Source organism: Papaver somniferum, chromosome 5 (genome assembly GCF_003573695.1).
Source record: "Papaver somniferum cultivar HN1 chromosome 5, ASM357369v1, whole genome shotgun sequence".
Taxonomy (NCBI): Eukaryota; Viridiplantae; Streptophyta; class Magnoliopsida; order Ranunculales; family Papaveraceae; genus Papaver; species Papaver somniferum.
In genome coordinates this window covers 171,279,630-171,290,401 of record NC_039362.1, presented here as the reverse complement: position 1 = coordinate 171,290,401, position 10,772 = coordinate 171,279,630, and positions in this window count along the sequence as shown.

The following is a 10,772-nucleotide window of genomic DNA, read 5'->3' as shown; positions in this document are numbered from 1 at the left end:
TATTCGTAAGTTTATTCGAGAAATTATCTTCCGAATCTGGGTATTTCATGGCATTCAATGCATGCAATAATCGGTTTTTCTTGTTTACAAAAGCACACAAACGCATGCAAATCGAGTATTTGAGTTTCTTAACACAATACCTGTGTTTTACATGCATCGTTAGCTTCAATATCAGGCGACTCTCCATTTTCTTCCATGAAAGGGTCGTCTAGGTTTTCCTCTCCACAAAATTTTGGATCATTCAACATATACCCCAAATCGTCTTCGCCATGATTCTCACCTTCTTCTTCATATCCATCCATTTTTGCAGTGATAAAATGGGTTTTCCCTTTTTTCCTTCACCTTCTTCTCTATAACTCTAACAACTCAAAAATGAAAAAGAAATGGAAAAAATGAAACATAAATCATTCTAATACTGCACTGACTACAATCAGAAGTCTGGGTAAATTTTTGTCTTCCGATTGAAATCGGAGGATAAAAATGTTATCATATCCTCCAAATATATAAGGGTAATTTTGCCATTAAGAATTACGCGAGATAAGGGCTGGCTATATTTTCCCTTTGGGTGACCTTTTTTATTTTATTGTTGGCCCCTAAATCCTTTTGAGTGGCCCCTAAAAACGCGAGGCTATTGAAAGCCATAAAATAGAAAACAAACATAGTATGATATGATTCACACAAAAACTAGTAAAGAGCTAGCTACCTCTTGAATCATATTTCTTTTTTGAAAGACGAGAAGTTGAAGCTTATATTAACATGATAACACACCAGAACCAGTACTAGCAATACGACATTTGCAAATATTGATAATCGAGATCAGCCAAATGACAAGGAAATTAATTAACAATTTGTTTAATTGAAATTACTTTCCTCAAAATACTTTTATTCCGAAATTTGGTAAATATGAATTGGATGATAGGTTAAACTTGGTAAATGTTATTCCTCCCGAAACCGAAATTCATTAGATAATGGGTTTAGGATCCTGGGAATGTGATTCCGTTCCCAACGCCCATCCATGCTCTAATAAAGAATGATTTTTTAGGGACCATGGTTTTTCTGAGGGGACCATGGTTTTATTAGGCCACCTTCCCTATAGTGATAAGGGGTGTCCTAAAACGTTGAAATGAGTAACCTGTCCTTAACCTAATTTAATTTAAAACCAACCTAATAACCACCTATATATATATAACCACCACCTCCTCCCACCACCACTTCCCACCACCGCCGATTACCACCACCACCACCGCCCACCACCGCCGACTACCACCGCCCACCACCGCCGACTACCACCACCACCACGGCCGATTATCACCACCACCAACCACCGATTACCACCACCACCTCCTCCCACCACCACCACCGCCTATTTAATAAATGTAACAACATCAATGCAATCACAATTAAGTTCGGTTACATAATAATTTTATCGAGTATAAAAGACGCCAGCCGCAACCTGATTCTGCCGTGGGACCACTCCGTAGGTATTTTCCAACAAACCCTTCGCTTTAATTTGATTTTGATTGCATCAATCGAATAGAAATCATCAAAATAGGGTTTTCATAGGAGTTACAGAGCCATGTTCGGTTAGGTCGATTTTCCAAAAAACCCTAGTTTACTAACCGAACTTCTTGAAAATGAAAAACACGAAGAACAGTTCGGTTCTATTGGATTTAAAACAAAGTAACCGAACTCCACCCTTAGAACCGAAAAAACAAACAAATCCAGTCTAACCGAACTGTGTTGTTGTGGCCACTATATTGAGTTCCAAAATAACCGAACTTAGCCAATAGAGTTCGGTTTGTTCGCAAAATTTTTTAAAACTACAAAGTAACCGAACTTAGCCAATAGATGCTGGAACTTCACATTTTTTTTGTTTGTTAAGTTCGGTAACTTCACAATTTTATCGCAGAAACCGAACTCAGAGTTCGGTTGGTTAGCTGTTAGGTTCAAGTTTGCGAAAGAACCGAACTTTGTAAACTTATATACTCTTATATTACGTAAAGTTCGGTTAGATCAAAAGTGCATGCAGTTTGCGAATGATGGTGTTTCAAAAGTGATTGTAGTAGTGGTAAAAAGGTTCTTTTCAGACTTGTGAAGAAAACAATTTTTAGATTTAAATTAAACTAGACAATTAAATAAAGTTGTTCAAAGTTATAGAGAAAAACACCAAAACTTTGGATTCCACCATTGTCCCATTAAATGATAAATTCTATTCAATATTCATGCAATTTTTTCCTTTTCAAGTGATTCTAATATTCGCCTATAATAAATTTTTGAAGTAATAATTGTAATCACAGAGTATGAAACATCAAAAGTTTTAAAAACCCAGCATGCTTCATCAAAATAATTCACAACTACTCAATAAAAATCAATTTATCTATTTGAATTCCATGCAAATAATCATATAAAGAATATTGCAAATAAATAATAAAAATAGAATTATACCAATTAATATGGGAAAATGGCTTCCTCCGTTGCCTCGGATAATAGGTTTAGCTCCTCATCCCAAAAACACACTCACAAGATAAATTCATGGCTAAAATAGGTGTTTTTATTGATGTATATAAGATGAAACAGGAATTAGCAACGCTGTAGAAGTGTTACAGCGTCACTGTTACAAAGGGGTAAGTGCTATTGAAGACTGCTGTAAACGATAAGCCTTTACTGCTGTAAAAGAACGACACTGGTATTTTTATTTAAGACTGCTGAAGAACGACTGACTATGTGAGTCTGTTCTTCGTGTTCTTGAAGCTCTTCAATGGCAGCAGCAGCAGCAGCAACATCACTGTCTTCTCTGTAATCGCTTTTCCTCGGCTCTCCTGGACTCTAAACTCTCTCCTAAGGTTTTCTAACCCTTCTTTGATGAAAACACAGCTATTTATAGTTATCCAACTCCCTAGAAACTCGATCAAATCCGAGAATAATCTCATTATTCTTCTCGGGCAGTTTGGAGAAAAATCACTTTTATGTTGATTCACGTGGTTCTGTTGGCTATTCTCTCGTATCCAAACTATTCTCTGACTTGGAATGAATTGAATTGGTATATATCCATGCAAGAATATCCCATAAATCTCTCTGACAAATCCCAAACCCTAAACAGAGAAGTCGTATCCTGTTGGGACTTTGATCAATTATTCCGACTTATCTAGCCCAATTGGATGGGTCTAGACGATTGCATTAGGCCTGTTATGTCTTCTAGGTTCCGTAGGTACCAAATACACCCGTTTAATCTCCTCAGAACTCGCTAAGAATTCAACTCCAAAACTGTTGTCGCTGCAGCCAATTCTTCCCGACAATTTCTATTTTGAATTTTGAAGATGACCTCCCCCTATCCAGTTCCGGTCTCCCTTTAGTAGATGCCTGGAAATGGGTCACCCCTTAGTAATTAGGTTACCCCTTATCCAAAGTGAGTGTCTGTATAGTAATTTTCTCCCACGGGCGCAAAAACCATTTTTTTAGCCAATTTCGCCGCAAAAGCTTATTTCTCCAAAAATACCTACAGGGATATAAAAAGCCATAATAAATATAAAATCGAGCACTAATAATATATACAATTGAGATTATATAAGACATAAAAATGGGCCTATCAAATACCCCCAAACTTATTATTTGCTAGTCCTCGAGCAAATCAAATAGAAAATAAAATCCTAACTCACTGTCGCAGGCATCGTCGATTGCATTTAGCGTATTGATGAGTGCTAAAAAGTGCATATTTCTATATATTTTTCTTGGCATTTAACTCATCTTTTGTGCATTAATTCTACATTTTATCCCATATTCTGTATTTTCATTGTTTTCAAGAATAAATATTTTTCTTACTTAATTTTGCATTTTTAGGTAATAAATAAAGTATGGATGAATTGCGGAGCGGAATAGAGCAGAAAAGTAGTGAAAAGCCGGGAGGAGTTACGCAAGGAAGCCGCGAAGAACGTTGTGCATAAGACCAAGAGGCTAGGAATGGGCTTGAAGAAGAAGAATTGTCCTTAAAGAAGATATGGGATTGGCATACCCAAGGCCCAAAGCCCTTTCTCAAACCCATTTCCACTATCCAAGCCCGTCTCGGATTTCAGCCGTCAGATCGAAGCATTTCAGCATCCTACGGTCGCTCCATCATTGCACATCAAACTCCGAAGCTCCCGCTTTACATCGCAACGCCCATCTCCATCTTGGGCCGTCCTTTTCGTTGCATTCCTCCATCCGACGGTCGCTACCCACAGCCTCCCATCTCACCGTTGGATCCACCTACCATCGTCACATCCCACAGACCAGATCGCGAAACGTCATCCCTCGCTGAAACCGCTCAACACTACAGTACCAAACACCCTACACCTCTACCAAACGCCCCCTACCCCAAACTCAGTCGACCTCTTTCTTCTCCACCTTACCCTGCTGCAAAACCACCTCTCCCTGCAACTGTCGCCACCACCTTCTCCCTGCCACAGCCACCCTAGTTCCGCCACCATCATCACCCTATCGACCAACAACCAAAACCCATCCCCCCCTAGCCCTCTAGTTCCCTATTTTCTCACTTTTTCACGCTTCTTTGCCTGAATCCCTAGGCGTGAAAAACTGATGAATTAGGTAACCTAGAGTTGCAATTGGCGCATGAGAAGAGGTCAGGGAGCAATTACAAAGCATGGGTCGACGATTTCAAGGATCAATTTCAAAAAATTAGGTAACCCTAATTCAACTGATTTTTGGGGAAGAACCCTAATTTTGTAGTTTTGGGAAATTGGGTCTGTGGGTATAAATATGTATTGTTGGGTTGTGTTAAAGACATGCCTGGGCTAGCCAGAGCTTCACCCAAGGGGCATGGAATAGCCAGTGCTTCCAAGTTCTTTTCAGTTCATGTTTTGAAGTCAGTTAATTTCAATTTCAACTGTTAATTATGTTTATCATGTTTTAATTTCATGTGCTAGGGTTTAGATGAAACTCTTGATTTTATGTTAAGATAGTTAGTAATTTGTCATTGTTCTTGTAGTGCTACAAATGAGTTAGGACTGTTAGAAGCCATTTGAGCAAGCAAGCCTGTGATCAGCTGTGCTGTAGAAAGACAGCTGATGCTAGGGGTAAGTAAGTGATAATGGTTAAAAATTCAGTACATTAGAAGGATTGAGCCCAAATGCCTTAGAGTTGATAGATTAAGTGGTTGTGCAAGTAAACCTGTGATCAGCTGTGCTGTAGAAAGACAGCTGATGCTAGGGGTATGCTAGTAAAATTAGTTGATAAATCATCCGTTACAATCTTCCCTGAGATGAAACAAGAACATGATTGATTAGGATCTGCCTTAGTTTAGGATCAAGAAGTAGATTCAAAGACCCTAGTACCTTCATTCTTTACTTCACTGCCTTTGGCTCATTGCCATTGTAACTGTCACTATCTCACTGCCACTTAGTTACTTGTTTAGATAACTTTAGCTTAGAAAACTTCAATAGCCCCCTCCAAGTCCCTGTGGACAAACCCTTTCTTCCCATCACTAGCTACAACTGACCCTGTGCACTTGCAGGTCAGTTTGTAGGTTGTTTTCAAAACCCACCACGTATGCAATAAGCCTTTAAACCCCTAGGTGTCCCTAGTGGCCGAGTTATAGTCTCGGGAGGGCTTATTAGAGATATACCCACAAAACCTTAATACTCCAGACCCTAGCTATCTACAACGAACCTTGGAAGGAACTAAAGAATCTCCTTGGTTGGCATACTTATTGACTACAAGAGGAAGTACCCTGATGCGAAATTCCAATTGATGTACACAAGTTTGCACTCAAGCATACTAAAATTCATATAAAGTGACAGAGCTCTACTCAAATAGTTGCACTATGGACATCAATATCCGGAGTCAAAACTAATCACATGGATAGATCAAGAAGATGGATATAGAAAAACATAGATGGTTTTGATGTTTACTAAGTGAACGGCGTTTCCCATATCTGTCTGAAGGCCTCCGCCAAATGGAACCTATCCTAATGGATTGAGGTACTAGTATGACTAATATCAACACACTGGCATATACAAGGGAACCAGTGGTCGATAACGTAACTCTAGGTCAACACAACTGGCATATACAAGGGTACCAGTGGTCGACTTTATTGAATTTATTTCTTTTGGTCAAATGGTTTGGTCTCAATTTTTTTTTTCAACTGTCTCAACTTTTTTTTTTTTTGGTATCTCAATCACTCTAATTCACCCTAGCATTGGTAACAACTTGAATCGTGGGCCCCACCTATCACCTAGAGAAACATAGTTTAAAAACAAAATAAAATAAAAATAGAAGTGAAAAGGACTCAACGAGATATGGTGAAACCATCATGTTATTTCTAACACCTGAGATCTGTGCTTTTATGAATAGACTCTTTATATGTTTCCATCTAATCAGATTGGTTCCTCAACTCCTACAACCCAAATGCTTCCATCCACTTAGATTAGTTAGTGCAATCCTTAATAGGCATATATTTCTAGGCTCTGGAGTTTGTTTATTCATACTGCAACTAAAAAGTTTCTCCCATACCCTCAAACTTAAATCTAACATTGTCCTCAATGTTTTAAAGATGAAATTAAAAGCATGAACAAGGAGAAACTGTTACCATTTGAAGCAAAAGAGATAAGGAAAGATATTACCGTGTCGCATAAATGTTGGGTTACCTCCCAAGAAGTGCTAAGTTTAAAGTCTTCAGCCAGACTTAGGAAAGTATTAGTCAAATCGAACCATAAAGTAACAGATGAAATAACTGCGGGTCTTTAAAACCAAAAAGAGATAACAAAAGGAAACTGCAGTGAACCAAGAAAATGAACAATACTAGCATGCCCTTACCTAGTTTCCTGATAACTATAGTTATTTGCTATTCAGGTTATGGTTCTATGAAAGGGTCTAAATAGAATATTTTCCTCGGATACATTTCCTCATAGGTTGGATCCAAATTATTAGGTCCTAGAGTCTGGAAAAACTCAAATAAGAACTTAGAATCACAAAATAATAACCTAAATAACTGAGGATCCACTAAGTCAATCAGGTTTGACTTACATAATTGACCACAGTGAGAGTAGAGGTCATTCTTAGGAAAATGTGTCGATTCTATTAACCGAAAGTACTTAGGCTTAGTCTCAGAACTTAATATTCGACTCATTTTAAATACAAACGTTCCCACATTTGGAAGAAAACTATTTGGTGGGAAAATAAATTCAAACTTGGTGTTATTGCCTGGGATAACCACATCTACCAGAAGATGGGTTTCTAACGACTGAACTTCTTCTTGGACATTATGAGGTTCGGGAGAGCGAGTATGAAGATAATCTTGTAAGATGGTTGAGGCATTGATGTCAAGTCCCAAGTGAGGGACCTTTCTAAGAGTTAAAGCATATGGAGAATGATAATCACCCCCAAACTTAGAGTTTTCAGTGTCTCTAGTTAGACTAGTCACAATCTCCCTAATTCCTAGGTCATCAGATTCCTGAAAATGGGAAATTGATTCTTCTAAGTCAGGTTCATCCTCATTAATCTCTACGAGTTCATCTAAGACTATTGTTTCTATACTGTACGACTCTGAAACAATATTCTCAGGATAAAACCGTTCCTCGAAACCATCATCGATTACAGTTTCTAAATCGTTCGACTCGAAAACAGTAGTCTCAAGATAAACCGGTTCCTCTAAACCTTTATCGGATTCGTAAACAGGACATACTACATCGTCTAAAACAGGGATATTTCTAGTCAAATCCTTGTCCTTTTGAATAGGTGAATAATTGTTAAAATTATTAGGATCTGAACCAGAAATAATATAATCATTATAAGGCTCAATTGGGGTAAGAAATTCCTGATCACTATTCCCACATGTTTCCTATTCTTCATCAGCACTATCCTCATCACAATCGTTATTATAATAACATGAAAATGGTTGAACCTCATCTAAAGTAGTGTTATCAATTCTAACCTCGTCATCCTGATTATGGAAATAACTATTCTCAAAGGTATTATCGGAAACACTATATCGAGCATTCTGCGCCTCTAACAAACGCTTCTCAATCCACTCACAAGATTTCCTGATGGTATCATGTATCGAAGGTTCACTATTAGTTGCGATTCTTTCGTCCATAACTAAGTCATTTATCTCAGTTGACTCATATGTTGACTCAAGTAACCTATGACGTGATGACTCAATTAGCCTACGCGCCTCATCTAGAGGAGAGGAATTATAAGATTTTTGCTCGTAAGACAAATTCGCGTGTGGATAGTAATTGGGCTCACCATGGTATGAACCATAACCTTGAAAAGGTTGGCGTTCCCAACTACTATTCTCACCATGGTCATAAAATTGATGATGTTCATATTCAACTTCAGGTCGATACTCATTGTATTGGCTTCTATTATACCAGTTTGACATTCTTAATTTCAAGGGAATTCTACAAAATCACAAACAAGGCCGATTCAACCAAATCAAACCTATAAAATATAGAAAACAAAAAGCATGATGGCTCCACTTAGATTGTTTCTAGACCAGCTTCTATCTCTCGAAGGGGAATTCGTTACATTTTGAGAAACCCCTCTGGATCAATCCGAGCTAATGTGAGATGAAACTGAGGCGAGGGAAGCTCAATGGAGCTTTGATACCCAAGGCCTCACCATCGTTACAAGGGGGCTTGTTTCAACTCCCAAAAGTCATCATGAACTTTGAAATTGCTTAAAAGGTAATCAATATCCTTCGAAATTTTTTCCTAACAAGCTCGATACCCTATAGGTCTCTTTCTAATCAGATTTTTAAGCTTGGGTTCGCGTTAGGTTTTGTTTTCCTAAAACGGGCAAGAAGGGAACGGTGATGAAATCCGAACCCTTATCTTGTTTAGGCCAGGCCTTGACCTTTACTAGGAATATAAAAACAGTCTGGTTCGTCCTCAAACAATTAATCACCTTAAGGAATACAGTAACCCGCTTGCAGGAGATTCGCGAGTGTTTCGATTGGACTTACCTCCCGTACCAGACGGGCGATGAACCGTTGTAGTCGACTCGGGCCACTGACTCCGATGTCAGTGTGCGAACCCGAGGGGCCGAGACAATATTGTAATCGTTGTCCTTCCCTGCAAACAGTTTGTATTTAAACTACCCTTTCGTAGGGTATAAAAATAAAAATAAAAATTTCCAAAGTTTAAAGTCCACAGTCCACAAAAATAAAGTGCAAAAACAAAAAGTAAATTAAAAAATATTTCCTAATACAATTCTAAAAAATAATAATAATAAAACTAAATCCTAAAAAAAATTCTTTTTTTTTGTCTTCTCTTTACGCTTTAAGCTTTTTTTTTTCTCCAAGTCCTTAGTGTTCACTTCAAACCTGTAAATCAAAGACAAAAAGAAACGTAAAAAGGAACAAATAAAAATAAACAAACAAAAAAAAAATCTAAAAAAAATGCTACCTAAAGACAAATCCGCGTCGGCGGCGCCAAAAATTTGATGGTGTTTCAAAAGTGATTGTAGTAGTGGTAAAAAGGTTCTTTTCAGACTTGTGAAGAAAACAATTTTTAGATTTAAATTAAACTAGACAATTAAATAAAGTTGTTCAAAGTTATAGAGAAAAACACCAAGACTCTGGATTCCACCATTGTCCCATTAAAAGATAAATTATATTCAATATTCATGCAATTTTTTCATTTTCAAGTGATTATAATATTCGCCTATAATAAATTTTTGAAGTAATAATTGTAATCACAGAGTATGAAACATCAAAAGTTTTAAAAACCCAGCATGCTTCATCAAAATAATTCACAACTACTCAATAAAAATCAATTTATCTATTTCAATTCCATGCAAATAATCATATAAAAAATATTGCAAATAAATAATAAAAATAGAATTATACCAATTAATCTGGGGCAATGGCTTCCTCCGTTGCCTCGGCTAATAGGTTTAGCTCCTCATCCCAAAAACACACTCACAAGATAAATTCATGGCTAAAATAGGTGTTTTTATTGATGTATATAAGATGAAACAGGAATTAGCAACGCTGTAGAAGTGTTACAACGTCACTGTTACAAAAGGGTAAGTGCTACTGAAGACTGCTGTAAACGATAAGCCTTTACTGCTGTAAAAGAACGACACTGGTATTGTTATTTAAGACTGCTGAAGAACGACTGACTATGTGAGTCTGTTCTTCGTGTTCTTGAAGCTCTTCAATGGCAGCAGCAGCAGCACTGTCTTCTCTGTAATCGCTTTTCCTCGGCTCTCCTGGACTCTAAACTCTCTCCTAAGGTTTTCTAACCCTTCTATAATGAAAACACAGCTATTTATAACTATCCAACTCCCTAGAAACTCGATCAAATCCGAGAATAATCTCATTATTCTTCTCGGGCAGTTTGGAGAAAAATCACTTTCCTGTTGATTCACGTGGTTCTGTTGGCTATTCTCTCGTATCCAAACTATTCTCTGACTTGGAATGAACTGAATTGGTATATATCCACACAAGAATATCCCATAAATCTCTTTGACCAATCCCAAACCCTAAACAGAGAAGCCGTATCCTGTTGGGACTTTGATCAATTATTCCGACTTATCCAGCCCAATTGGATGGGTCTAGACGATTGCATTAGGCCTGTTATGTCTTCTAGAGTCCGTAGGTACCACATACACCTGTTTAATCTCCTCAGAACTCGCTAAGAATTCAACTCCAAAACTGTTGTCGCTGCAGCCAATTCTTCCCGTCAATTTCTGTTTTGAATTTTGAAGATGACCTCCCCCTATCCAGTTCCGGTCTCCCTTTAGCAGATGCCTGGAAATGGATCACCCCTTAGTAA